The following is a 23,505-nucleotide window of genomic DNA, read 5'->3' as shown; positions in this document are numbered from 1 at the left end:
GTCATTTCTTTTCCACTTAACTAAGTCTCTTTAACATTTCTTGTAAGGCTGCTTTCTTGGTGACAAACTCCTTTAATTTTTTTTTTCTTGAAGATGGACTCTGAGCTAACATCTGTTGCCAATCTTTTTTTCTTCTTCTTCTCCTCAAAGCCCCCCAGTACATAGTTGTATATCCTAGTTGTACGTTATTCTAGTTCTGCTACATGGGACGCCACCTCAGCATGGCTTGATGAGTGGTGCTAGGTCCTTTCCCAGGATCCAGACTGGTGAAACCCTGGGCCATCAAAGCAGAGCCCGCGAACTTAACCACTCAGCCATGGGGCCGGCCCCTCCTTTAATTTTTGCTTGTCTGGAAAACTCTTTATCTCTCCTTCCATTCTTAATGATAACCTTGCCCTGTAGAGCATTCTTGGCTGTAGATTTCTTCCTTTCAGTACTTTGAATATATCATGCCTCTCCCTTCTAGCCTGTAAGGTTCCTGCTGAGAAGTCAGCTGATAGCCTGCTGGGGTTTCCTTTGTATGTCACTTGTTGCCTTCCTCTTGCAGCTTTTAGGATTCTCTTTGTCTTTAATTCTGAACATTTTAATTATAATGTGTCCTGGTGTGGGCCTCTTTGGCTTCCTTTTGTGTGGTGCTCTCTGTTCTCCCTGTCCTTAGATGTTGTTTCCTTCCTCAGGTTAGGAGAGTTTTCAGCTATTATTTCTTCAAAAATGTTCTCTGCCCCTTTATCTGTCTCTTCTCCTTCGGGGACGCCTATAATATAGACGTTAGTGTGTTGATGTTGTCCCAGAGGTCCCTTAGACTGTCCTCGTTCTTTGTAATTCTCTTTTTTTTGTTCTGTTCAGCTTGGGTGATTTCCCCTACTCTTTGTCCAGCTCACTGATCCATTCTTCTGTGCCATCTACTCTTCTGCTGATTTCTCTGTTGAGTTTTTCATTTCCATTATTGTACTCTTCAGTTCTGATTGATTCATTTTTATATTTTCCAATTCTTTCTTGAAGCTCTCATTGTATTCATCTATTCTTCTCCCAAGATCAGTGAGCTTCCTTATGACTATTTGTTTGTAGTCTTTACCAGGTAGATTGTTTCTGTGTTTCATTTAGTTCTTTTTCTGAGGATTTGTCCTGTTCCCTTACTTGGAACATATTCCTTTGACACTTCATTTTGCCTCTTTCTCTGTGCTTTTATTGATGTATTTGGTAGATCAACTATGTCTCCCAACCTTGAAGATGTGGCTTTATGTAAGAGATGCCTTCTCAAGCCCAGAAATGTGCTTCCTTGTTGTCACCAGTTCCAAATGTTCCAGGAGTGACCCCTGTGTGGGCTATGGGTGCCCTTTTGTTGTGGTGGTGTTGCTCTTGCTGTGATGCATGGGGAGGCTAGCAGGGCCCCCTGGCCAGCTGGTTGTAAGGTTCAGCTGCATGCAGCTGCTACCATCCCTTTAGTCACCTTGTTGGGCAAGGTGAGCCCCAGCATAGCTGACTGCAGGGTCTAATAGCACAAACCTGCTTCTGGTTGCTGTTTACTGAGTCAGGCTCTCAGCGTGGCTGGTTGCTAGGCTCAGGGGCTCACAGTTGCTGTTGGCTTGTGGCCTGTGAGGCTGTTGTCAGCTCTCTCAGGAGTACAGCTGGGGTACTGGTTCCGCATGTAGATTTCTAGGCATTAACCAGTTTTAGTTGGACCAGATCTGGGGAAGGCTTTCTACAACTGTTTATAAGGTATTGGTTCTTAACCAGGGGTCACTGTGCCATCCAAAGAGACACTTGCACATATCTGGTGACATTTTTTGTTGTCACCGTGGGGGGTAGGCGTGTTGACACATTCCACTGTGTTGGTAGAGATTATGTATGGGACTAAACATCCTACAATGCACAGGACAGCCCCTTATAATAGAGAGTTATTCATCCCCAGTGTCAACAAGGCTGAGGTTAAGAAATCCTGATTGACATGTATTAACCTGTTCCCCTCACAGTGAATAAAGCCCCAGTCCCTATAATACCCTGCAAATCCCTCCATGATCTGCATCTTTTCCTCACCCATCTGCAGCTACTCCGCCTCAGTGTGCAAATCTCCCTTCCCCTTCCAACTTCATACTCACATTTTTTCTCATATCCATTCACCAGGCATTAAAGAGTAAATTCCACAGTGTCATAGTCTTGGAACTTTTGGTTTTGGCTGCATCCTAGTGCCTCGAACTGGTTAATTAATGAGTCAGTGTGTCTCAGGGGATTTTTTTTTGATTGGGCAGATTTGGGCAATGCTACTGTATAACAAGAACATTTCTTGGTGAAAAGAAATACCAAAGTAGCAGTTAAGAACCTAGAATCCATGGCCATATCCAAGAGACATTCAATTTAACTCACTATAGTATGGCTGAAATAGAAGAGGTTCTTGTCTACACAGTCAGTTGGGCAATGTAGCCAGGCTCTGGAAGCAGGGGTGGGCTGTCCCAGGTGTGTTTAGAAGGAAGTATGAGTCAAACAGCATCCCAACTGTATGACCAGTTGTACCTGAGAAACTGTGTTTTGTAAGATTCCTACTATCCATGATTTGGCCTGTGTTCACTGAATGTTGATTCAGTGCATGTGATGTGGCCACTACAGACTAATCTCAAAATGCAGCAGAGAACAGATTCAGTTCATGATACAATGAGGTAAGTTCCAGAGACAGGAGACAGACTACAAACAAGCTACCTAGTAGTTGCCAAATATATCACCTGTTTCTAATTCTGGGATTGAAGAAACAAACAATGTAAGGACATGGAGTGTACTGGTGGAAAGGGAGCTCCTATTTTGGAAGGAGACACTTTTATAGGGAAGGATGTTGAGCAAAGTTCTGACAATAGTTGGAAAATAAGGTAATTGTACATCTGTGGGAAGAACATGGTGAGAAGTGAGAACAGAAAATACAAAGGTATTTTGAAAAGACAATTTTGTTCGATCTGTCAAAATTCAAACCGTGAATTCACTTTGACTAAGCATTTCCATTTATAGAAATTTTTAAATATTGATACATGTAAAAATTAATTACTGGTTTGTTGTTTATATTTCTGAAATATTTAAATAAAAATTTAATAGTCTCGTAGCTATGACACACTCAAAATGAAAAATGTAAGAAATTAGAATAATAAATTTGATCTGTTTGATCAAGGTGTGAATAATCTGTAGAAAGAATACTATGTGAGAGAAACAGAAATATGATGCTCTTAATATTTTATTTCTGATGTTATGTCTGTGTAAAACAAACACTATAGTCTAATTTATTACTAGGTTTGTGTGTTAATGAAATTGCCTGCATAGGTATAATGTAGAATTTATACCAAGCTGTTGGGAGTACCTAATGCTTGTCAGGGGCATAAAGGAGCCAGTTGAGATGGAAAGTGTTTTCATACGAACTCGTATATGATCATGTCTGTACAGACATCTGTGTCAGATGTGGGGAATTAGGCTATGCTGACCTCATAAAAGGAGTGGGACAGTCTTCCCTCATCTTGTCTTTCTGAAAACTTTGTCTAAGTTTCATGCTCTTTCTTTGCATGCTTGCAAGGATTTGCTAGTGAAATCTTCTGGACCTGAAACTTCTTTATGGAAAGTTCTATGATGGCAGATTCAATTTCTTTAATAATTACAGGACCATGGAAATGTTCTGTTTCGTCTTGAGTCAATTTTGGTACCACATCTTTCAAGAAATGTGTCCATTTCATCCAAAGTGATAAATTTGTTGGCATACCTTGTTTATAGTTTTCTCATACTATTCTCCTTACTTCAATAGGATTTATCGTGATAACCACTTTTTCCTTACTTGTACTGATCACACACACACACATATATAATATTTCACAATTTTTGAATTGTTTATGCCAAGCTTTGCCTTTGAACATTCCTTAAGAGATTCACCTCCCTCACTTTCTATTCTATGACCTATGTGTATATCCACCAACGCAATCCAGAATTTCCAGATACATTCTGATGACCAGAGTCAGAATTCTGAATGCATACACTCTTCTATGCCAGAGGGAGAATTCAAACATAGCCCTTGACAACTCCATTACTTCCCACTAAAGCCATAATAATCTTTTTATTGATTCCATTGACATTTGCAAACTATAGCCCATTTGGAGACCATGTCAGTTTCACTAACTAGAACATTATTTATTCTGTTAAATATTGCTTAGCTCCTGCTTTATTTTCCCAGTATATAGACTATGTATCTGAACTTTGGTGCAAACATTGGAATAAGTTCTGTATCCAATGTGCTGGATGTCTTAGATGATAAACACCTTGAGTATCATGGATAGCCGATCCGTGTGCTCTGCCTGCTACAATGGCAATGGCCATGCCTTAGAAATCCTGTGTCTTCTGCTTTTTGAAGCACAATGGGGAGTGGCATACCTTCTCTAGATGTTGAGTACTATGTTTCCAAAAGCAACTCCCTAACTGAACTCTTATTCATATTGTTTCTCTAAGCACTATACTGACCTTATAACCCTATGGGTTGCCCATATGTCTAACCCTGCCCCATCTTTGGTTACTATTGATCCACTCATAAGGAAATATCAGTTTTTACACTCAACTTCACAGGTGATGGTTCTGATATCCTCTCAATTATGATACATGCATTTCAGCATCCCTCTGTAACAAATCCTACTGACGTGCACTCATTTTCCTTTCGCTGTGATGATAAGATGCTTCCTAGGGACTTTTTTCTTGACCAGACTGTCTTATCCCATGACAGTAAATATATCTATAACTCTCTCTTCCTCCCCGTGCTGGTTTAGACCCTTTCTCCCTCTTACCTTGACACCTGTATGGCTCTTCCGTTGAATCCTAATCAGAATTGTCTCTGATGGGACATCATCCATATTAAAGGCACACCTTCCTGGATAGTTGTATTTAAAGCAAATATTCGTGTGTTTTTAAAATTAAACAACTTTCTGCAGAGACACACATATATTGTGTACACACCAAATCAATTTACTTAAATCCTCAGAAATTCAGTAACACCATACAGACCATGAATGGTGACTGGGAGAGATGAAATGGGAAGGAGGGTATGTTTATGAAGAGAGAAATGTGATATTAGACATGAACAAGAAAGGTTTTCTCCAGATTGTTGGTCTTGATTCCGTAGAGAAGATGATGTGTCTGGTCCCCAGTGACAGGGTCTGTAAGTGAATAAAACAGGATTAAACTTTGAGTTGACTCTATGACAGCCTGACGGGGATAAACCTCAGGAAGTAGAGTATCAAGAATTAGAGGAGCTTTCTGTTAACCTAGTGGACAAGTTCCATGTGGAGCTTAATGTTCTACATCTCTGTGGTATGAGAGGATCCATCGGGAATTTTTCCAAGGATGTACACATGGTGAGAACTTCCATGGATAGGACACATTCCAGGAGTTTCATGATTCAGGCTGCATCTCATGGGGAAGGACCATCTAAAATGACTTATGAGATCTGTGATTGAGTGACACTCCTCTCCTCTAATTCCAAAGGGTCTGTGGCTTGAAGACATTATATGCACCCTGGAATCTAACATTTTGTTTCCTTTTCTTCTTCATTTCTTCTCAACAGAAAAAAAGAGGCATGCTTTATCATAGATCAATATCATTTTCTGAGGCTATGTCATTTTAGTTAGTTAAAGGTCACACTTTAAGGAAACCATCTTCTGAAGGGTAATATAATCCAATGCTTGTTTTAGAGAGTGTGGTTGGAAGGCCTCCAATGTGGCTATCATGATTATGGAAAATTCAACATTGTGACTGCAGGAATGCTGAGTTCTCTTTAAGCCTAGTCTCATGCAGTAGTGTCACATATGGACAACTACTCAGGACTGAGTGGACATCTAAATAATTTGCCAATTGTCCCCACCTACTTCTGGCAATTCCTGCTTCTCTCTAAATGTGTACCATTTGCATGGTTCTTGCATTATAATTCTCTATCACCAAAATTGCTTAGGCATTAATCAGCTCAACCAATTTGCAATTTAGTAGGGATCAGGAGAAGCAAAATAACCTAATGTAACAGAAAAAAATGTTCTGTAGTGACATAATTTAAGCTATTGGGGCAAAAAGAGTTAGTTAAAAATATGATCCATAAGAAGTCACAATGTGTGCTTATTGGGTTACTTAATATAGCAGCACTAATAACAGGTCATTTTTACTTACAACATTTAGCAGGTGTTCAACTCCCTGTTATCATTCACTTGTAGGACAGTTGTCTGAGGGCCAAAAAAAATGAGGTACAGGAGAAAAAGAGCCACTGATCAAAACATTTGTCAATATTTCTAAGTATTTTTTTCTTAACTAACAGATTTTATAAAGGATAATTTATGGAGGAAGAAATTTAAAATGGATCAATTTGTTTCCTGATAGTATATTTACATAACAGGTGAATGATATACTCAGGAAAAAAAATATAGTCACGTTACTAATATTGATGATATTCACAATATTTTCTTCTGGAATCTCCTTTTCTCTAGTCACCTCCTTGAACTTCTCAATGTCTTCCTCATGAATATCATTTCCTTTCCCTGAAAATCACCATACATAAAGCAGAAATCTGCCAGTTGGAACCCCTAAGAATTTCTGAATCCAGGAATGAGAAAAATGAATGTGCAAATCAGTTCTCTGTGTGGAAAAATTTGATAGAGTCTCAAATAGGCAACATTTACCATGTCACAGTGTCAGCTGCCTGTCTTGGGTTCATAAGAGGAATGAATCTCAGTCCAAATTGAGGTCAACTTGAATATAGCCATGGCTTAAAATTAGGTGACCTGTTAAGAAATTATTTCTAGTAAAACTCAATTGTTATTGGAATTACTTTTAAAGGCCTGGTGATCAGTTACCTCCCACCCCTACCAGCTCTTCTTTTCACCCTTCTTTCTTTGTAGGTTATGTTCCAGGGTCCTTAACTCAGTGAACACAGAGACCTAGCCCTTGTGTCCTTAGTAATGAATAGTGTCAATACATACTGATTTTCTGAATAAAAATACTGACAATGGAAATGTTCTATGACAATGGAAATATTGTCAGGATGTAACACATAGCAAGCAGTGCTCTGATTTCAGTGGCCATGGCTTCTTCATCCACGTTGAGATCATATCCTATCAAAGCATTGTTTGACAAATAAGGAATTTGGAAATCATTTCTACCTGCAGCCATGAGAGAGAGAGAAGATATATATGTGTATAGCCTTACCTAGATGAACCTATTGTAGATTAGCTTTATCATGGCTTATGTAGCATGTTGGTAATGATAAACAGTATATTGATCTCTACTCACTCAAACAGTACAGTGGATAGTAAAATTAATTTTTACAGCAAACAAAGTAGGGAAGTATTTTCCTTATTGCCACATTCTTATACAATTAAACATTTCACATCTTCTAGTCTGCTGAAATATTTTCTAAAACATGCTCTAATGAAGCCAACATTTCTTTAAAAGACATGTGCCTGTTGTTATATGGCATATAATCAAACACATGTTTAGAAAATCTTTGTGTTTCCTTTATCCAAGGAATTAGTTCATTTCTCTTTAGGACTGAGATTGACAATTCAAAACATTGTGTAACCATGTGCCAAGTACCTACCCTGTACCAGGCAACCTTCTAAACGTTTCATATTAATTATTGCATTTCCTCCTCTCCTCAATCTAGGTGTATTACTTAACAGATTTATAGCTGCCATGAACATAACACAACATAATTTGGAATTAAATCAATTGTATTTGTGAGGATATGCAGGTGTAGGGGAGGAAGACATTTCCTCTACCCTCTCTGGGTTCATCTGACCAGAGAACAAATTAAATTCACATGAGACAGAATAGCAGGAGAAAATTAAACAAAGCTTTATCTAAAATCTGAGGACCATGGCCTGGGGCCTTTCTTCCCAAAGGAAGAAAGGGCACCAAAGAAGTTGGGTGCACAGAGTGGTTATATACCCCCAAAGAGGATGTTTCACATAGGATTGAAATGTCCCCTTTACAATAGTCGTGAGACTGCTCTGTCGGCACAGCGATTGATGGACACAGCAGATAGGTCTGCTGTCTCGGTGAACACAGCAGGGTGGCAGGTCTGTTGTCTCGAGCTGGGTGGTCACAGGTGAGCTGTGTGGTCAAAGGTGAGTGCAGCAATCAGTTCCTAGCCTAAGGAAAGATGCTTATCCTTAAGGAAATACCAATGGGGGAGAAGTTGTACCTTTATCTTAAGGCCATTTGTTCTTGCCATGGTAAATGTTTAAAGCAGATATACAATGCGTGCTCACTGGCCACGGTCAGGCCCCTTTGGGAAAAAGCAAAGTCAGGCCGAGCCAGGCTTACACCAAATGGCCTCCTCGTGTACTCCAATACATCCTATTGCTTGCCATTTCTGCCTGTCAATGTATACATGGGAGAGGCTCAGGCAAGCTGAGCAACTCGCCAAAGTGGCTGAAACCACCACATTAAATATCATATCCAGCTAAAGACAAAGGAGGATGTTGGGGGTGGGGGGAGTCAGTTACAGGAGGTTACCAGAAACAGGAATAAGATTATTATGCAGATTTAAGTCCTTGCCTTTGGTATTGATTAAGAGTTTCTAGAGAGAAAGTCATCCCCATTCTTCCTGGTACAGAGAGGGAGATGTCTTTACAGATGCAGATCTCCTTTACAATGTAAATGTTTCTTAACAAAGGGCAAGCAAGTTCCACTCCTCAGAGCCTCCCTCACCATCCCAGTTTATCAAAGCAACTAGCCCCAAATAATCCCCACACCAAAGACATAATTTGGGGTGGCCAATGCCAGTCCCCCACACAGGCTTTGACAATCTAAACAACTAATTCAGATCCCACCTTGAGGTTGCACCTCCATCTCTCTGGCTAAGGCCATCCATTCTGCCATGTTTATAGGGAAAATAATAAATGCTAATCTACTTTGCATTGTCAGTAAATCCTCTAACATCCATTCTCTCTTCTAGCCATAACATAGCACCTCATTTAAATCACTCATCAGAATTTGATTTGAATCTATGCTAATTTGTGGTTCCCACTGATATCATTAGTCTGCCAAGCCAATTACAAAGTAGCAGTTGTAAAAACTTCAAAGTGTCATGGATAAATCTTGCTCAAGCCTATTCTAAGTCCTTGAGTCTTAGGCTACATGAGGAGAATTTAAATCTGATTTTATGCATGTTTTCAGATTCTTAAAACCAAATGTGTTATCACAGTATTTTTTACAAATGAGGGTTCTGCAGAAAATCTATTTTTAAATAGGTTTATAAAGGTAATGAAGGTTATGGAAGCAATGAAAGTAAATATATGTTCTGAGTGTTATGTTGCTATTAAGGCCACTGTTGGTATTGTGCTTCTTATGGTTACACATTATTTTCTACAAAAGAGAAGCTGAGTAGATTGCAATTCTTTGTTCCCAAGAGGCCTGAACAATATGGCCAGCTCACTTTGTTTCTCCCTTCTTAAGTTGCCATGTCAAATCCATGTAAAAAGGACTAAAAAAATGGAGAAATTATAGGAAGGATGGTAGAAAAAATTGATGATTCAGGCAGAGGAAAAAATAATATAGGGATCAGTAAAATTAAAACACAATTTTAGCAATATCTACTGGTATAAAAGGAGAGTTACTGATAAATGTGTAGGACAAAATGTCAGGTGTATATTTTATTTATTTGTATGTTCATTGTATAGCCACTGTGCTATTTCTTATGTTAGGCAAGGGTTGAAACCACAGATTCATGTACATGTAAAGTTTAATCAGATTTTTATACATTAGGCCATTTAAAATTTGGGATGTTGTTTGAGGTCATTAAAAAAAACATACAGATGTAACTATTAACCAACATCTCCATTGCTTCTAAGAGAAGCAGTGGTTATGATGAAATGTGCTTGTTATTTAAAGTACTGTGAATTGTTTGGATTTTAAGTAAATCAAACCATACATTGCATAGATTAAGATATTTTAAGATTATTTTAAAAAATGTATTCTATAAAAGCAAAATGACATTGATATTTAAACTCAATATTTCTAGAATTCAGATATAAGAGTTCTTAAAAGAATTTGAGGGCAATGTTTCAACCCTAATACACTTTCATCAGTAAAACACTCATACTGACAATCTCTAATGTAAGCATTTCCTTCTGTTTTTTTACCCCCAACAATTTTTCAACACATTGTTCATTGACCCTCAAAACTAAAGCACTTTTAAGTTCATTGGTAAAAATAGTAAAAGATTGATGTATAATTCAGGCTTCCATTGTTTCACCCTCATACAACCCTGTGTCAGGTATTATTTGAGTGCCTATAACAACTGTAACTTTTAAAGGAGAAGAAATATGTTGTCCACGATCAAAGAACTCTAGGTAGTTAGAATGTCTTTGTTGACATCTGGTGTCAGAGCAGCAGTTCCAAAGACAAGGTGCAGATACGAAACAGGTTGTGTTTAAAGCCAAGAGAACATAGAGAAACGCAAAATTTTAGAGAAGGAGGAAAAATACAAGCCCTTGCTTTAAATATTTTCTCGAAGCTGAGGGGTATAGCTATCAAAACAGGCCTTAGTACTTCTCACAGCGCTGGCAAAGATCTCTTAGATAATATAATAGACAACAAAGAACAACAAACACGAGAAAAATGTTATGGTTTTAATTTAATCAAAACAGAAGCTTCTTATGTGAAAACACTTTAAGAAAAGTAAACACCAAGTCACTTGCATGTATACAAACACACTGCACACACACAAAATCAAACATGCAAAAATGCTGATGTGCGTATATGATATATGGAAATTTTGTGCACACAGTATATATAACAATTACATGTGAGGCTGGTCCCATTGCCGAGTGGTTAAGTTTGCCCGCACTGCTTCAGCGGTCCAAGGTTTCATCAATTCAGATCCTGGGCGTGGACATGGCACCGTTCATCAGGCCATACTGAGGTGTCCCACATAGCACAACCAGAAGGACCTACAACTAGAATATACAACTATGTACTGGGGGGGACTTTGGGGAGGAGAAAAAAAAATAAGATTGGCAGCAGATCTTAGCTCAGGTGCCAATCTTAAATAAAAAAAAAGACTTCCCTTAAAGAAAAAAAACTCTGATAGATTCCTGGGAACATGCTTAGCATTTATGGAAAAGTGAAAGGCAGTGCAACACTCTGAACTGAAAATATATTTAAAAAAATAAAATAAAAATGGCTCATTCCACCTTCAAAAGCATCTTACACATGTCATATTTCTGGTATAACTGTTTAGTCTCCCACACTGTCATCATTTTTCATTTTTTGGTCCCCTCTTTCCACATCATTTATGCTATTATTATCGATTTTCACAGTCAGTATTGTTATTAGTTTAAAATCATTATCCCTGACTCTATTTTGACCAATGAAAGCCTCCCCCCAAAAAAGTTTCTTCATCTTCTCTTCCTCATTTCACTTCTTTTTTTTAATTTATAACTTTATATAAATTTCAAAATACATGTATTTATATGAAAGATTCCTAATTTTAAGAATATGTTTAAAAAAAACCCTAAGTAAGCACATTGGAATATTTGCCCTTGTTGGAGAGACTAATGGTTGTGGACCACTTTCCTACACTATATACAAAAACAAACTCAAAATGGATTCAAGATTTAATGTAAGACCTGAAACCATAAAATGCCTAGAATAAAACATAGGTAGTAAAGCTCTTTGACATCAGTCTGAGCAATATTTCTTTGGATATATCTCTTCAAGCAAGGGTGACAAAAGAAAAATAAACAAATGAAGCTATATCAAAAAAAAAGTTTTGCACAGTGAAGGAAATCAGCAATAAGACAAAAAATCAACCAACTGCATGGGAGGAGATTCCTGCAAATGTCATATCTGATAAGGGGTTACTATCCAAAATATATAAAGAACTTATACAACATAATACCCCAAATCAAAAATTTGATTATAAAATGGGCCGAGGGCCTAAATAGACACTTTTCCAAAGAAGGCATACAGATGGCCAACAAACACTTGAAAAGATGCTCAATGTCACTCATCATCAGGGAAATGCAAATCAAATCCACATTCTCACACCTGTCAGAATGGCTGTTATCAAAAAGAAAACAAATAACTAGTGTTAGTGAGGATGTGGACAAAAGAGAACCCTCGTGCACTCTTAGTGGGAATGTAAATCGATACAGCCGCCATGGAAAACAGCATGGAGGTTTCTCCAAAACTTAAAGAAAGAATTGCCATACCTTCCAGAAATTACACTTCTGGGTATTTATCTGAAGAAAACAAAAACATAAATTCAAAAGATATATGCACTGCTATGTTCACTGCAGCATTTTTTCCAATAGCTAAGATATGAAAAGAACCTGTGTGTTCATCAATAGATGAATGGATAAAGAATATGTGGTATATATATACATGGAACAACTAATAAGTCATCCATGGAAAGGAACGAAACCCTGTCATTGGTGACAACATGCATGCATCTAGAGGGTATGATGCTAAGTGAAATAAGTCATTTGAATTCTTAATAAAATGCCTGCAATATGGTGTGCATTCCATAAATAATCCTTGAAGCAATGAAGGCTTTAATGAATTTATTAATGATTAAAAATTGCTATAAGTAAGTTCTTCAGGGAAGAGATCATTTTGCGTTATCCACCTGCTCACACTCTTCTGGAACACAGTTGCCCTAGAAGTGAACCACGTTTTACAAATTCCGCATGAAAGATTCAGGCTAGTGGTCAGGATCTGTAGGGTTTGAGGAAAATATACCCTTTTGGCTGCTTTTGTCCCTCTTTTTTGAATGAGATGGTTCCATTAGAGCAACCGTGCCACTTTGCTCTCCATGAGATTCTCCAGGACATTCTCTAGAGGATGGTGGTGGAACTTACGCCACCACTTCAAAGACTCTTCCAAGCACACAACTCAGAGAGTCACGTTCTTGAACATAATCAAGATCTTTCAGTGCAAACATGCAAGTAACAAAGACCTTCTCTCAGGGTTGAACATTTATGAGTGATTTTATTCTGTGTTATTTTTACTTACCTGGTCAGAAATTTCAAGTTGATAATGCTGTCTACAGTGTCAAAAATCAACACTATGGACAAACTTCTCTAATGGTCCATTCTCATTGATCTTCACTCTATTACTGAATGCTATGTAAGACCTTTTCCATTCTCCTGAAAACTAAAAAGAAAACTAAAAAGAAATTTCAGTCATTCTTTTTTATTTTCTCTGACATCATCCATTATGAGTTTTCCTTTCTTTTTCCACCAGCACTGTCTATCATTATTGGACAAAGCAGGATTTATAAAATAATGTAAAAACCCAAGTCAACTGTAAAACGAGAAATAGAGATATTTCTGAAATAGTTTCAGTTCTGTTATCAAAGCAGAACTCCAGTCCAGCAATTCTCTGGCTTGTTCTCCATCTTATGCAAGTACGGTTGAAATGCATAAGGATCCAATTAATAGATAATATAGACAATACAGAGACAATATAAGACAAGTACAGCAGGATTGTGTAAGCAGCCAATTAATAGAGTGCTTCTGAGTTGGAGGAAGATGGCTAGGCTTAGGTGCACATAAATTTGTATACACATAAAACAACCCCAAAAGGGACACACACAAACACAGACGCACACACAGACACACAGGTGACCTTCTTCTCAGATTCCTTTGCGAGGTCTTCATTTGATGGAGGTATCTGGTCAGTGCCAACCAGAGCAAGTCCAAAGGTGAACTGTAGAATCTTCATCTCTTTGGCAGTTGTTTCCTCTTCTGAAGGAGCTCAGAAGGGGTTACCTATGGGTGAAATTCTGAATTTTTACCTCTTTATATACTATTATTTGTGGATGTGGTGAATCCACTTGTCAGTCATCATAAGAGATCATTCTGTAACGCTGAAAATAAGCATCCTGGTTGGCAGCGATGTATCCTGAAGATCTTTCAGACCTTGGGCACATTACTCATTTTTCCCACACTTCTAGAAAAGATGTTCAGGACCTGGCTGCAGGGTTGTTTGAATCAAGCCTGCATGTCTCGTGTGACATGCACCTCATGGATATTCATCCATTCTTAGAAAAAACCGTGTCCTTCACTTTTTCCCAGATGATTGTCAAGCAAGTCACCTTCTTCCCCAGCACATCTCCTCCCTGTTCCTTGTGGAAGGACTCAAAGATCTCTGTCTTAGGCTTTGAGAGATGTCGACCACAAATGTAAATGCCAAGATACTGTCGAGAAAACCTCTGATCTTCATTGTGTCCCAGGCTCAGAAGTGGGTGAGAGGCCTTGCTGGAGGGCACACCATTTAGAAGTTCCCTTTAGAGATGAGGGCTGGGATTGTCCTGGGTATGTCCATACCTCTGACTTTATTATGAATATTAGGTAATTTCATATCTATGGAAAGCTCATAGAAGAGTGCTTACTGAACCTAGTGAAAACAGATCTTTATCAGGTTATTATCTTTTAAGAAACCCAATGAATCACTCTATAAAATAAGGGTCTTTTTGGACAATATTACAATGGTCAGTTTCTTCAAAGTTAAATGAACTTGGTGTTCATCTTTAAGGCTAGTACAATGCAACAACTGTCAGAAGCTTGGTTACTCCACTGCCCTGTCCAGTTGTCACAGAAAACTAACCATCATACCCCCACCCCCACCCAAGCAGCCTTTTCAAATCGTTTTTTTAACCAGCACCCACTCCATGAAATCTTAACACAACAAATAACTGTATACATGGTTATGTGCACTATGGATATCTGGGCTTGGAAGATACAAGAATGTGAGTTTTTTCACCCACGAAGAACCACTTTTTTGCCCTTTTAGGGCAAAATCACCCCCATTGAGAATGCACCCTAGGAAAATCTCCTGAAGTGTAATCACTTGGATTCCACATCCCACTGTGTCATTCCAAGGGGATTTTAGGCATTGCCTTGCATAGCCAAAGTCACACGCGCTCGTTGCTGCACACTGTAATAATAGGTATTATTATTCTTACTGTCCGTATTTTTTAGTCTCCACCTTAATATTCTTAGGGGACAATATGAGGTTCTATGGACTGAGGCACAGAAGGGACTGAGACTCAGACCCCCAAATGTGAACGGCGGCAGCACGGCTCTTGGCCTTTCCTCCTGTAGTTTTCTCTCCAGAAATTCTCTCCTCCCTGTGCCTCCTGTAAGCCCATTAAGCCACACAAAAGCCCGCAAATCCATCCACGTAGAGAGGGAAAGAGAAATGGCAAAGCTCTGTGACCCCCTATCCGATAGCTGTTCTAACTGCAAGAAACAAGAATGGCAGGTTTTCCTCATAAAAGTGGGTGAAAGGGCAGGACTAGAGGTGATATCCCAGAGTTTCTGCAAGTGTCAGAGGGGGCAGCATCCTGCCTGAAGGAAAGACGCCAGTGTCTCTCCCACTATTCATGCATTTGTTTTAATTTAGTCAGTGTGTGTCGGTTCTTTATTTGGGTCTCCATGAGTGCATTTATTTTGGCAAATGATGAGCATTGCATTGCTGTGGTGATATGCCACTGAGCACTGTTCTTTATCACAACACTTATTTCAATGAATTCTGGGTTGCTTCCCCCCTGCCCCTGAGGTATGGTTCAATATTAGCTAGTCCCACAATTGAAGAAAGAGCTACTATGAGCAGAAAGATATCAGAGTGGAAATGTATGAGAGCTCCTTTTTAAATCCTTCCTAGCAGGATACATGTGCACTCAAGGACCCCACTTGATAACCCTGTCCAAACTGTGGCCATCTGGTAACAGTGTTAGGAGACTAGTCCCTTCTCTTTGGGACGAAGGGGTGTCTTCAGATTTCTATAAATTAATTATTGGAAATTATAGCAGCAAGCACTGCAGTCATTTACCCTCATGTGTGCTGTCCAGAAAGCCTGGAGTTTCCCAAGTGCTAACCCAAAGGTTGCTGTGCCTTCAGTAGCTCCCTATTGAGTCCAGGCCCGAGGAAGGCCATTATTCTGGCCTGTAGCAGAGAAAGCAGTGACCCACTCAGGTACTGGTCCACAGAGCTTCTGTTCCCAAGTAGGGAGACAGGAAATAAGCCAATGAACTCACAACCTAGAAGATTGCAGGTGTTGATGACAGTTATAAGGAAACATAGCACATGGTCCAGGCAGAGGGTGGTGGAGGGCATTTAAGTAGAGATCTCAAACGGAGGAAGGAGTATAAGCATAAATGATTTCAGAAAGAGGGACTAGTAACTCTGATGCCTTTTTAAAAAAATTGTTAATTTTGTTAAAATACATGGAACTTGTTTACCATCTTAACCATTTTTTTTAAAGATTGGCATCTTTACTAACATCTGTTGCCAATCTTTTTTCTATTATTCTTCTTCTTCCCAAAGCCCCCCAGGTCATAGTTATATATGCTAGTTGTAGATCCTTCTGGTTCTGCTATGAGGGATGCAGCTTCAGCATGGCCTGATGAGCCGTGCCAGTCCAAGCCGAGGATGCGAAATGGTGAAACCCCGGGCACCCAAATCGAAGCAGGTGAACTTAATCACTTGGCCATGGGTCCAGCCAGTCGTAACCATTTTTTAAGTTCAATGGTGATAAGTACATTCACACTGCTGTGCAACCAATCTCGAGAACTCTTTTCATCTTGCAATACTGAAACTCTGTCGGCACTAACTCCCCTTTCCCCTCTCCCAGCCCCTGGCAACCACCGTTGTCTTTTCTGTCTCTATGAACTTGACTCCTCCAGGGACTTCATGTAAATGGAATCATACAGTATCTGTCTTTTTGTGACTGGCTTATTTCACTGAGCATCACATTTACCAGGTCCATCCTTGTTGTAGCCTGGGTCAGAATATTCTCCATTGTAAGGCTGAATACTATTCCATGGGATGTATCTCACATCCTGTTTCTCATTCATCCATTGGTGGACACTCGGGTTGCTTCCACATGTTGACTATTTTGAAGATTGCTATTATGGACAAAATGAAACACGAAGAATCAGAAGAATGGGAATACAATAGAGAGGGGAATGGATAAAAGAGAATATAGTTTAAAATTGAGCTTGCAAGTATTTAAAATACTAGCAGGATAGGGAATCTCAGATGGTGCACAAGCAATATCTGAAACAGTATAGGGCGAGGACTTTCCAATACTGAAGGGAGATATCGTGCTAGGGACTCAAGAAGCGGTCCACAGCCCAAGAAGAGCAGACGACAAGAGATCCACACGGAGATCTATCTGAGCAAAACTGGCACACCCAAACACTATGTGGAAATCTTAATATATTGAGAGAAAACATGTTCAAAGGGGGTAGATTGCCTGGAGAGTAGGAACTTACAGGATGGATCGCTGAATTCTCTACAAAAACAATGGAAATCTTAATGATACAGTAAAATAGTCTACTATCAAACTGACTTACTAAATTGAAAGGGAAATAAAGATATTTTCACAGAATCAAAAATCTAGAGAATCTGTCTTAGTGTGCCAATATTTAGGGAAACAGAGACAGAAGAAATGGATCTCAGAGAAAAGGTTGAAGGTGAAGAAAGGAAGAAAAATCAATGTGACTGGCAAATACCAGGGAAAACCAAAATAATATTGAGATAAAAATTTGATAATGACATTATGAGTTTAAATATGTTTATATAATTAAAATAAATGCAAGAATGATGTTTTTGAAGTAGATATAGGTAAATTTCTTAATACCCTTGTATTATCTGACAGTAAAAATTGAGTTAATATGAGACATTGATAGGTCAATAACATGCCATAATCCCTAGGCATATCATTAAGAGATTAATAGGGGCCAGCCCCGTGGCCCAGTGGTTAAGTTCATGCGGTCTGCTGCGGGTACCCAGGGTTTCTCTGGTTCAGATCCTGGCCACGGACATGGCACCACTCGTCAGGCCACGTTGAGGCGGCATCCCACATGCCACAACTAGAAGGACCTGCAACTAAGATATACAGCTATGTACCAGGGGGGATCTGGGGAGGTAAAGCAGAAGAGAAAAAAAAAAAGCCTGGCCACAATTGCTAGCTCAGGTGCCAATCTTAAAAAAAAAAAAAAAAGAGAGATTAATAACTGTCTATATCTCCTGGTTTTATTGGAAAGGAATATAAAAGATGGACAAATAATTTGTTGAGAAAACATGGACTAACAAAGATCATCAATGAAATTATATGTGTATAGATATATAAAACCTATTCAATTTTATATATTATAGTATATAATGTACCTATATTTTATCTATACAATATATATGTGTGTAGATGTGAGTACCTACATGTACAGTAATAAAATTGGTTAAAATGTGCTACTGTCTCAAGTAAGATACAAAGAGAGCCAGACTGGATGAAAAGTGTCCAATATATGCTATTGACCAGACATATTTCTTAGATACAAAGATCAGAAAGATTGAAAAGGAATATACCATGAAAATCGTAAAAAACCTGTGGAGAAATAAAACTTCCCTGGCTTGCTCAGTGCTCCTGTAATAAACTACTTTAGGCCCCCAGGACACTGAGATGTATATAATACAAATTTAGAAAATGTCTGCTTTCATTTCTCCAAGAAACATTTTCATATACCATAAGGATTAGATGTGTGGACATTTGTTTCTCTAGTAAAGGGAAAAATTGTTCTGATCAACTAGGAGAATAAAACGTCTCTTATCTCCCCCAAAGACAAGTGGTTAGAGCTCAGACTCACCCCCGGGTTAAGCCCCAAGGGTCCTAGAGGACTGGTGTCCACTTAGGGTATTTATACTTCAAGGAGGAATGATCCCATGACCTTCTAACCACTTGTAGGGGACAAAAATGACACGAGTTTTCAGGCTCCTGGTGAGATTTCACTTACATTCCAAACAGCTGGAGTAAGGGGACCTCTTCAGGGGACAGCTGCCTCCTTCCCCTATAAACTCAGAGAAAAGTATCTTTTCCTGCTCCCGAAGTTATAGGGCGTTAGGCTGCTTACTTTGGGCAATTGACCTGTTTCTCATTGAATCCCCAGTGCATAAGGCCTGGGACATGAAGAATGCCTTTATTACTTGCTGTGAGCCTTTTAATAAGAAATGCATCTCTGAACCAGAACACCTTGTGTGCACATTTGGCATAAAATTAATAAAAACCCAACAAACACTAAATGTAAAGAAGCTGCTATGGTTATAGTAATATCAGAGAACATAAAAACTGCAAGAGGAAAGAAAAAAAAGAAACACTATACAGTAACCACAGATGAAATGCATCAGGATGGTATAACATTTATAAAGTGTATGTGATGAACACAAAATCCAGACATCACCATAGCAGACATTGACAGAACTATGAATCCAAAACTAGAGTGGGAGATTTTACCACACTTCTCGCCGGACTGATAGGAATCTTCAATAAAACGTCACTGAAGATATAGACAATTTGGAAAACAAACTTCATCGAGTTGAACTCATTAATATATCTAAAACATTGTGCAGAACCACAGAAGAATGCTTGTACTTTAAAAAGCAAAGCAAAATTTTCTATCTGCTGAAAGTTCAGGGAAGTCTCGCAAATTACAAAGAGTAAAATCCTACAGATTATTATGCGGTTAAGTAGTATATCATAAGCCAAAGGAGAACTAGAAGGTACTCATACATTTGGAATTTAGAAATATTTTTTTAAAGATGAATCCAAGAAAAATAAAATGGAAATTGGAAAATATTTTGAATTTAATGGGAGGATATATACGAAGTCTTGGTCTAAATGCTTTACACATATCTCTTTAGATTCTTATGGCCACTCTCTGAAGTGTGGGTCCTTAGTATCTCTAAATTACAGATGAAGACACAGAGGTCTAGAAAGTTCAGGTAACTTGACCAAATGCAGCTGTTACATTGGGATAAGATGTAAACAAAATTATCAGAAAAAAGAAACAGACCATTTCTAAGACTTTTAAATAATAATTGGTTGTAATCTCTTGAGTCTTCACTTTACACCTGTGAAATCGCGTACAGATGGGAAAATTGTCAGTGGGCATATAAGCATTTTAGAAATGTGGGCTCTTATCAAAATAGAAAGCCACTTTTGGGTTTTGAATCCAGAAATGCCGTGCTCTAACTTACACTTTGAACAAGATTATATGGGAGATTTCCTGACAGTAGCTGGGCCGAGTGAAGGGGGAGCGGGGAGACCACTCAGGGATCTTGTCAAAGAAGAGAGCAATGGCTAAGAGGGTGGTAGTTGGTCTGAGTGGAAATTGTATCACTAATGACTAGTGTTTGGTTCCTGCAAAGGTTTTTTTTTGTTTGTTTGTTTGTTTTCTTTCAAGATTGGCACCTGGGCTAACAACTGTTGCCAATCTCCTTTTTTCTTTCTCTGCTTTATCTCCCCAAACCCCCTCTGTACACAGTTGTATATCTTAGTTGTACATCCTTCTAGTTGTGAGATGTGGGACGCCACCTCAACGTGGCCTGACGAATGGTGCCATGTCCGCGCCCAGGATCCAAACCCTGGGCCGCTGCAGTGGAGCGCACGAACTTAACCACTCGGCCACGGAGCCGTCCCCTGCAAAGGTTTTGAAATAGAATCTTCGTGATCTGCAGGCACATTGGAGATAAGTTGGGAAAGATCAAAAATAGTCAAAGAACACCACAAAATTTAGACGTCTGCAGACTTCTAAGACTCAGAAAACTAAACTTGGGTAAGTTTGGGGCACATGGTGTTGAGTTGTGTTCAGACATATCATGTGTGAGAAATACGTTAGACATTTTATCAACCGCTTGGCTGGTGTATCAAACAGCCAACAGCAGTGGTGGATTACATGAGTCAGTATTTATTTTGACCTCCTGGCCATGCAAGCTGCAGCTTGTATAAGCTTCTGCTCCATGTTTTCTCATTGCAAGGTGCAAGCTGAGGAATAGCTCTGTATGTGGGACGTGCCCACTTTCCTGGCAAAGAGAAAGGACAGGAAGGAGTCTGTACTGAACCCCACAATCACACTTAAAGTTTCTTCTCAGAGGTGGCACATGGCATGCCTGCTGGAGAATGTCTCATGTAGTAAGAACTTGACATTATCTATTGCATTTAGCCATGTGGAGGTCACTGAAAAGCCATTGAAATGTAGGTGGAATCTGGTCAGTCATGGGCAAACTTCTCTTCATATATCAGCTCACATACGTTCCTTATGTAAGCCACATTCTGCCCTAGGCTATGGAGTGAATTCAAGAGAGACATGAAGGGAGAAATAAAAGTACATGAGTCTAAACAACTCTCTTGAAGAATTTTGCAAGAAGAAAAGAGAAACGTGGCATATTTGGAGAGAAATATGTGCTGAAGAAACTTTTGTTATTGTTTTCCTCTTAGTTAAGAGGAATGATCAAAATAAACAAGCAGCATAACAGAATAAATGATTCAGGAGAATGAAATAACCACATATAGCAAATACATATTTCTTAAACCACATAATCATGTCGGCAAGACTAAAGAAATGGTTAAACCATCAAGAGTGACTAATGAGTGAATAATGGGTGGTGATATTTAAGCTGAAACCTGAGGTTGAGCAGAAATCAACTAAGCGTCTGTCATAGAGATAATAGGCTGTAGAGAACTAAGAGTGGTTAAATGTTGACCAGTTGCTACAACTAACAAATTATTCTGGTAACAACATCTTGGCTTAGATGAGGATGTTGCCTTCAAGCCTCTAAGAGGATTTTTCTTTTATGGAATCTATAAAGAATACATGATTTCCCCTTTCAATGACAACATAGCATCTATCCATTAAATGTATATTTACATCAATTTGGTTACCCCGAGTCAAGTAAAAGTAGAAGAATGTTTGGTCCTATTTGGGCCCACACATGCTTACTAGATGACAAACATCTTTGAACAGCTGGATGTAAAAGCGTGGATTGAAACTATCTTTGCAAACAAGACCAGGGCTGAATTTATTTGACAAGGGGAAAAAAGAACTTCAAAATCTGTAAAACTGCTATTTTGCGTTGGGCATTAGGATTAAGAATGTATGTTTTGCTATGCCTCAGTAGGTCTTAGCATTAAACTTCTACACAATCAGAAAACTCTTTTACCCTTTTCATCCCTGTGTATATACACATGAAAATAACAGTCAGTCTTGTGGGCAATTATGTCCACATCTCTGGGGGCAGACCGCCAGTCTTTGAACAACACTCAGCAGAGAGAATGCGGCAATATGAACACCCTGTCATAATTCTCCACGTTTCCCCTGCAACCTACAGATTATATTGAATATGAAAATCTTCAATGAAATAATCGCACCAAACGGCCAGTACCAACAACTCCCAGCTGTTCTCAATCTCACTCCTGACACAGGATGTTCTATTCAAGGAAGTTGGTTCCCCAAACTCCAATAGATCTTCCTCCACCTTTTGAATATTGTTCACGAAAACACCTAATGCTTGCTTTGGCTTATTCTTGATTCAAAAAAAAAAAAATTGAAAACCTCTTTTTATTGTAATTCAAATAGCTTCTCCAGTCCTCTTTCCTTAAGAAGTCAAAAATGGACAATTTTCTACTATTTTCCCTCTTTCATTCTATTAAACGTTGCATTTTTGATAACTGTCTATATTGCATAAAATACCCGTAAATGTTCTGCATAGATCATTTTTTTAAAATCAAACTCCATGTGTATATGAAAATTTCCTACAAAGCATTCCCTGTAAAAAGTTGTTCAATAAAAGACCGTTTATTTTTTCTTCACTTCCAGGAGTGTTTATGATTATACAAAGGAGCAGAATTAAAAGATCTGACTTTGAATGCATTTCCATGAACTGCTGGTAGAGAGAACAATATTATATAGAAATTCTAATAAACTTATCCAAATCATCAATATTTTAAATATTAAATTCCAGGAAGCAGGGACTGTGTTCAATTTTCTGAGTCTAATAGAGTTTCTTACCATTTACAGACTAGAGATCAATAAGTAAAAGATAAATAACTTTAAATTGTAAGTCTAGTTTAAACATTATATGGACTTTCCATTTATATTATACCTTTAGTGAGACACACCAAATGGACAAGACAGTTGTTTCAAAGACGAGAGCAGTTGGTTGAACATGGTTGTTTATTTTCTGAAAGAAGAGAGAAAAAAAGTTAGTTGTTATTTGAAAAATAAGTATTTCAGAGATTTCTCTTAATAATTTGTGTAAAATAGACTAAATGAAATTTTTCCTGACTTCTCCATAAAGTATTAACAAAAAAGTTTGGCACAGACTAAAATGCAAAGGCTCCAAGTTCTACCTTTCCTAGACTGTCCAATATTTTCCAAAGCCATTCTGTTTCAAGTTGTTGCCTGTGCAAAAGTGTTCCAAAGAAACAGCCATCTTGACCACTGTGTACATACAAATCTTGTGATGTTCGTTGCCACTTGTAAAATGCCAAAGTCTTCCCAGGGAAAACTTCTCTGCCACCATCCTCTGTCTTTGGACGTCTGACAGGATGCCCCACGTTCACAGTCCTCCTTCACTTGTTTTCTCTCTACCCCACATCTAATTCCTCATCAAGTGCTGCCAGCCTCCCACCAGCCTCATTACGGCCATCGTGGGCTAGCACTTGAAT

General features: G+C 38.7%; 1 long non-coding RNA gene across 1 annotated transcript; it reads right to left on the bottom strand.

The window, feature by feature from the left end:
- Positions 1 to 13,226: 13,226 nt before the first annotated feature.
- On the bottom strand, positions 13,227 to 23,018 carry LOC138921995 (uncharacterized). Its single transcript, XR_011435073.1, has 2 exons — positions 22,941 to 23,018; positions 13,227 to 16,909 (listed from the first exon to the last, which is right to left on the bottom strand). It is a non-coding gene; the product is annotated as an uncharacterized lncRNA (long non-coding RNA).
- Between the last annotated feature and the right edge of the window lie 487 nt (positions 23,019 to 23,505).

The sequence above is a fragment of the Equus caballus genome, chromosome X, assembly GCF_041296265.1.
Source record: "Equus caballus isolate H_3958 breed thoroughbred chromosome X, TB-T2T, whole genome shotgun sequence".
NCBI classification, from domain to species: Eukaryota; Metazoa; Chordata; class Mammalia; order Perissodactyla; family Equidae; genus Equus; species Equus caballus.
The sequence above is the reverse complement of the archived record's forward strand: the minus strand, read 5'-3'. Positions and strand labels throughout refer to the sequence as shown.